Source organism: Sorex fumeus, unplaced genomic scaffold (assembly GCF_029834395.1).
Source record: "Sorex fumeus unplaced genomic scaffold, SorFum_2.1 ptg000015l, whole genome shotgun sequence".
Classification (NCBI taxonomy): domain Eukaryota; kingdom Metazoa; phylum Chordata; class Mammalia; order Eulipotyphla; family Soricidae; genus Sorex; species Sorex fumeus.
In genome coordinates this window covers 7,927,400-7,934,901 of record NW_026606072.1, presented here as the reverse complement: position 1 = coordinate 7,934,901, position 7,502 = coordinate 7,927,400, and the positions used below count along the sequence as shown (strand labels likewise).

The window sequence follows — 7,502 nt, the reverse complement described above, 5'->3', positions numbered from 1 at the left end:
AATAAAGGAGAATGTAATAATGTAGGCATTAGTTGAGATTAACAAACTATGGCCCAAAGTTTATATCCACCACAGAATATTTTCAAATCCAAACAATGGTTACAGAAACCATTTCACATCTTTTCTAAGACACAGAAAAAAATCTTTCTTAGAAACCAACTCTTTATAGGAACAATGTTCTCAATTAACGTTCATATAAATATCACATCTTAGTTCATCTTTTATAGCCAAATTCAACGTCACTACCAAAGAAAGCAAATTGGATGACAGTCATGTGTATTAGCATTTATAAAGCTGTAATGTCATGAAGATATCTATATAAATCAGGAGTTTAAAATTTCCTTAATAGTCTCAGGTATCAGCCAGATGATATTGCTGATGACCCATTTATTGATGATTTCCGAGGTCTATTGGCAAAGGAAGATTGGTGGTTACTGCTGGAGCTGTTGCTGTTTCCATTCATAGTACTGGACATATGAGGAAACTGCAGATGAAGAGACTGCACTGGACTAGGCAAATAAGAAGAGGTGGAGGGCAGCTCTCCTGCTGGGCTGTTGGCCTTATCACTCCCAGAGTCACTTTCCAATCCTCCAGCATTTGTCAGTCCATCTCTCTGGTGACTGATCTTCATTCATTTACAAGTAGGTAGAACTCTGTATTTCAAAGGAAGTGGACCATTTCTTCTCCAGGTATAAATGTAGACTATACCCATTAGTGTGCAGTAATTCTTTATTTTATTATTATTAGTTTTTTGCTTTTTGTGATACAGAGGGGTTACTCCTGGTTCTGCCCTCATAAATTACCCCTGGCGGTGCTTAGGGGCCCATGTGGGATGCTGGGAATCGAATCTGGGTCGGCCGTGTGCAAGGCAAACGCCCTACCTGCTGTGCTATTGCTCCAGCCCCTGTAGTAATCCTTTAAAGGTTCCTCTTCATACATGACATCAATCTGGAAAGTATTAGGTATATCCATTTTACTTCTCAGAAACTTTCGTAGATGCATCACGGTGATTGCTGCTGGACATTGTTAAATATCTTTTATTATTCACCTTCTCCTTACACTTCATTTTGTCTTTGTTTACTTTCTGATCCAATCTGTTTTGGTCAAAGAATTCAATGAATAAGCTTATTATCTCATCATCAGTTATAATTCTCTTATCTTCATCTGCAACTTCTCTATTTTCTTTGGAGCCATTGGCAGCATCAGCTGAAGGATGAGCTGCATAAAAATCTCTTCTTCTCTCCATCTCATTTTTGAAGAGCCCTGGAACTAATTTGTATACAATATCTGAAGAATTTTATTAGACCTTATATTCAGAAGTGGCCTGGTTTTGTGAACTTGGACATCACAGATAGGACAATATTTACTGGTCTCCAGGTAACGCACAATGCATCTTTTACAAAAGGAATGTAGACATTCTATTGTCGTTGTGGCATCAATGACGTACCCTCCACAAAGTATACACATTAGGTGGGGATTAAGCTCAGTGACCTTGATTCTGGTTGTTCGATGCATTTCTGCTTGGTAACAAACATACCCTCTCAACAAAGGGCGCTGTGGCCGGGCGAGTCATGGAGGCTGCAAATACAAGTGTTCTTCTCGGGGGGCCATGTGCGTCGAGGGCGGAGAGGGGTGCTCTGGGGAGAATGGAACTAATATGTGGGACCGCGCGCGCGTGGCGCGTCCAAGGCCGGAATGGGCGGTGGCGGTTGGAGCCGGGGGCAGATGAGTTTTAAGCAATTTGTAGAAAGAATAAATTAGTTTTCTAAAAGCAAAATCTGAGTATGTTTTTCATAATTCTTGGTAGTGGTAGGTGGGAAAAAGGACGGTCAAGGGAAGGCGCCTCGTTCTAAGATACAGAAGGGATATCATGTGGTGATAGCAGGCGAAAATGAAAGTTGGCTGAACTCATAAATATTTATAAGATGAAATCCTGCCTACGTTGGAGAAAATATGATGTAATTTAGAAAAGATAAAAATGTTGCTTCCCTTTAAAATTTTTCTCATGAAAATGGATTGAATGATAAACATTAATGTTGACTAGAAAGAGGGATTACTAGGGAAGTTTACCTACACTATTTCCCACAGTTTTCAGTATTGCACATCACCAGTTTTGCATCAATGCTGTGGCCAAATGCCAGGAAAACATTCAGGTGAAAATTTATTATGAAACCAGTAAATAACAGGTTTCTGAAGAAATACTTTATGAAGATATTTTATCTTTACAGACATTAGAACTAATTTCTGTGGTCACCCAAGCACTTTATGTAGTAATGCGAAACTGCTTGCTTCTGCTAATTGCTTATTTTCTAAATTATGCTTTTTTGACCTATGTAGTATCAAGAAGTATAGAGAAGTCAATAATAATTGTATGATTGTAGCTCAAATTACGAAGTCCAAGTTCAAGTCTTTAGTAAATTACTGGTTGACCTTTATCAAATTATTTAGTGTCTTTTAGCATCAATTTTCATAGTGGTATGAGCTAAGTAGAGCTAAGAATTCAATATTAATGTTGAATTTCTAGAATTCTGCAATTCAAATTCCCCAGTGCTCTTGTAGTATAATGGTTTCAACTGTTTCATGTCCCTGCTTCTTGCTCTTTCATAAACAATTTATGTTATTTTTACTTCAAAGTGGAATTATGCACAGATCATGTTTAAAATATTTAAATGACTACCAACATTTATCACTTAGTTTATGCTAAGTTTTTTTATATTCTTTAATGTAAAAGGCAGTGCAGAGTAGTTATGATGACATGAGACCTGCAAAGATGAAGAAAAAACCTTTATCAGTTCTAGCAAGATGGTATTAATCAGAGGATTTTGAAACTTAAAACATGCATCAAAATAATTTGTCAATCTCATTATAAAATATTTTCATAGGGTTAGAGATTCTGCATTTATAACAAGCTCCCATGCAATGATAACCCTTCTGGTTCCTGGGGCAGATTCCTGTGCCTCAACTTCCTCTTTCACAAAATGAGGATAATAATTGTATCTTCTGTCTGTCTTCTCCTACCGCTCAAGGAATTAAGTAAATTTATTCTATTGAACTACTTTACTAGTGCCTGGCAAAAAGTAGCGCATAATAAACATTGGTTATTATTAATATCAGCCTTTAAATCATTCCCTTGGGATAGGTGATACGGTGATTACTCATTTTTCCTAGGAAGAAACTAAAGAGTAAAGTTAAATAACTTCCTCAAGATCACATAAATAGTAACAAGAGGAAGCTTCGGACTTTAAGTGGTGGTTATTTTGGTGATTTTTGCAGGAGGCAGCTGTACAATATCTCCTCTTCATTACTTTTCCCCATAAAACCCAGGATCTTGTCTACTATGTCTCCCTGTCCAATGAAGGAATCACTGACATTTTGACTTAATAACTGTATTCAATGTCTATTTGTTGTCAGGAATTTATTCTTGCATGTTAAAATGTATGATTTCAATGGACATAGTTTTTTTTTCTGCAGTTTCCATCTTGTTATATTGGAAGTTTCTGTTCTTTTGTAAGTTGTTTGCTTCTTTATTCTTTATCTTATTTCTGTAAAATATTTTTGTGATTTATATTAGATCTGAAACACTGCAAAAGGAAAAACTAAGAAATGGCTAGATTTGTGATCTAGGTGAGATGCTTTCAAAATGATTCCAGAGCTTTCTGACAAGAGTGTATAGGCTACCAAATTATTTCCTGTACCGAGTGAGTAAAAAAAAATCTGGAAGTTCTATCTGAATTCAAAGGAGCTTAAAAGAAAGTGGATTTAAAAATAAAATGCTAATGGATATGAATCAATCCAGAATCAGTTTTATTTAAAAATTATTTATTTATTTGTTTGTTTACTTTTTTCTTGTGGGTTACTCCTGGCTCTGCACTCAGGAATCAATCCTGGTGGTGCTTGGGGGACCTTATGGGAGGCTGGGGGGGGGGGGGGTCAAAACCAGATTGACTTTGTGCAAGTCAAATGCTTTACATGCTGTACTATTACTTTTGGCCCCCTGAATCAGTTTTATAGGCACTAATATTATTTTGTGGGCTGAGATCTCCAAGCCTGCACGGTTTGGGACTGGACCGGCTAGTAGCTAGACAGTTACACCCACCAACTGCCTTGTAACCCCAACAACGGCCAGGATCCAGAGATTATCACACTCAGCTCCTGACATCTTATCATCTCATTCCTACTTTAGACAAACTGGCAGGCTACCAAATGTAACCTGCCCACACGGCAGAGTCTGGCAAACTCCCCGTGATATACCCAATATGCCAAATACCAGTAACAATGATGGGTCTCATTCTCCTAACCCTGAAAGAGCCTTGAATATAGCACTTTAAAAAAAAAATCTCAGGGCTAGGACGAAGGAGACATTACTGGGGCCTGCTCGAGGCAATCGACGAACAACAGGATGGTCGTGATCGAGATCGTGCTTATAAAAAAGTAAGCTCATGTTTCTTTGTCCTGGAAAACATTCATTGTTCAAATTTCAAGTTGAATTTGGGCTTGAAAAGCAAATCGAAAACATTGAATTTTTGTAATCTTATGATCTACTGTCACCGTTACTGTCCTCCTGTTGTTCATCAATTTGCTCGAATGAGCCCAGTAACGTCCACATTGTGACACTTGTTACTGTGTTTGGCATATCGAATACGTCATGGATAGCTTGCCAGGCTTTGTTGTGTGGGTGAGATGCTCTCAGTAGCTTGCCAGGCTCCTCAAGAGGGGCGGAGGAATCAAACCTGGATCAGTTGGGTTGGTCGCGTGCAAGGCAAACGTCCTACCCGCTGTGCTATCGCTCCAGCCCCAAAGTAAAATCCATAAAATGTCTGTGGAGACTTAAACCCAGATACGTTAAAACTTGAGTCAGCTCCTAACCCCAAATGCCCACCTGTCACCTCTTCCCAAACCCACTCCATTTCAATGTGATTTAGCATGGTAAGCGTGCTAGGAAAGAGCTGCTTTTCTTTTCTTTCTTTCTTTTTTTTTTAATGTGAGTACAACAAAGATTTGATAATCACAAAACTATAACAAAGGGCAACTGAAAAACAGGTCCCCCAAAGAAAGTCTCACAGTAATGAAAACTGCATGTTTATCAATGATGAGACCGGCAAGCTACCAAGAGTATCTTGCCCACACGGCAAGCCTGGCAAACACCCTGTGATGTATTTGATATGCCAAAAACAATAAAGACAAGTCTCACAATTTGTTGTGGGACATTACTGGTGCCTGCTTGAGCAAAGTGTTGAACAACAGGAGGACAGTGTTACAGTGCTATATATATATTCAGTAGAAGAACACATCTTATTTATTTCACCCTTAGGGGGTTTTCCTCAGAGGCTCATTATTTTTATGTTTGGGTTCACAAAAGCTATTGTTCTTTTCATTTAGAAAGTAATTTGAATTAATTTTGTTCTACAGTTTTTCACCTGAGCAGTCAGAAAATCAAGAGATGGCAATTTAATGTTACAGAAGTTTAGAGATTTATGATATTTGCAGAATTAGAACTAAAAATGCAATAGGTAACAACTCATTTAGACGAGTTAACAAAAAAGAAATTAAAGTTTTCAAAATAGCGTATAGGGCAGACAATGCCAGTAATTTAAGAGGAAGTGATCAAATCTGAGAAGTGAGGATTCTTGCTATAAATCTCAGCATTTTGCTTGTAGGTTTCATTTCCTCATTCATTATTACGATGGCATGTGAAAGATGAAAGCTGTTGGGTGCATCTTTGCCCTTTAAGTGGTAGTTTTTACAATTTTCCTCTGACACAAAACATGTGGAATGATTTATTTGTTCTTTGTGTTTTTTTTAAATTTATTTAATTATTTTTAATGAACCACTGTGAGGTGCAGTTACATACTTACAAACTTTCGTGTTTGTGTTTCAGTCATACAATTATTGAGTACCCATCCCTTCACCAGTGCCCATTCTCAGATACCACCAATGATTCCAGTATCCCTCCCACCATTCCCACCCCATGCCCCCAACCCCACCCTGTCTCTGTGGCAGGGCATTTCCTTTTGCTCTCTCTCTCCTTATGGGTATTGTGGTTTGCAATAGAAGTATTGAGTGGCCATCATTCAGTCTATAGTCTACTTTCAGCACACATCTCCCATTCTGAGCGGGCCCTCCAAGAACCCATACTTGGTGGTCTTGTCTTTATCTGAACTGCCTTTTCCCGCAGCATGTGAAGCTGGATTCCAATGGAGCAATACTCCTGGTATTCAGCTCTACTATTCTTGGGTGTAAGTCTACCATTCTGTTACTTTATATTCCACAAATGAGTGCAATCTTCCTATGTCTGTCCCTCTCTTTCTGGCTCATTTCACTTAACATTCATTTTGATCCACTTATATGCAAATTTCATGACAATATTTCACTGTCCACCAGCCTTGTTGATGAATTAAACCTGAGGAGTGTGAAAAATGGGAAAAAAACCCAAATACCACCTTTAGTTTTTGTTACTTTTTTTTTGTGGTGTGAGGGATTGCACATAGGGCCTTCCATGTGCATTACCGCTGAACCACATCCCAGGCCTCTCCCTGGGTTTTGGCTGGACAAATAGGTAGAGTAACGGGTTAGTGTTTCATTTTTCTGAGTCTGTAGGAGGAGACATTTAGGGAGTGCAGGGTAGGAAAACAGTAGTTGAGTTTTAGGGATGCTAAGAGGTGATTAAGCATGCACAGTTAAAGTTTGGGTGAGCAGTTGAGGATGGTAACTTGGGAGGAGTCATTTTATTGACTGAGCATTAAACTACTGAACTCGATTTACATGCCTGGAGATAGGTATAATAGTATATAGGAAGCTTTATATCTGAGCCCTAGTCTCTCTACAACTTTGTCATTTGGAAAGAATATTCTGAAAGTAAAGGGAAAAGCCTGTGAAGCAGGAGTTAAAACAATAAAGTGTGTTGCCCGTTAGGCCAAGAGAACAGTGTTTCAAGGACATGATTAACTGTGCTTAATGCTACTGAAAGTGGGAGTAGAATGAGTGTCAAGCATAGATAATTGGGTTTGGTAATATGAATGAACTTAGGAGAATGCTGACTTAACATCTTGATGAGAAGAACTGAGAATATAAAAACAGTTTTCACAACACATCTTTTGAGGTGTGCTCCTAGAAATGAGATTAGAAAAATGGGAAGATGCAAGAGAGATTATGGGAGCACAGAGTATATTTTAATGATGGGAGATATAGTGTAAATTGTCCTGTCTGTCATTGCAATTATGAGGAAAATAAATATAGAAGAAAGATCTTTGGGAGGGGCAAGGGGATGAAATCCAGATAATGAAAGGAGGAGTTGGCTTTAGATGGGTGTCAGAGCAGTTCATCTATTGTGACAAGAGGGAAGGTAGAGGTTTTGGGTTCAGATGCAAGTAGGTTGTTAACCTTGATATATAAAGGATACTAGAATTATTTATTAAATGTTTCTGTTTATTAGAAAATGAAAAGGAAAATTTTAAATAAGAATAAGAATGAAGTGTGGAGGTTTAGGAAAAGTAAAAAGATAT

The 7,502-nt window shown here is 38.1% G+C and overlaps 1 pseudogene; it reads right to left on the bottom strand.

The window, feature by feature from the left end:
• Positions 1-358: 358 nt before the first annotated feature.
• On the bottom strand, positions 359-1,521 carry LOC130021438 (polycomb complex protein BMI-1-like; annotated as a pseudogene).
• Positions 1,522-7,502: the final 5,981 nt, after the last annotated feature.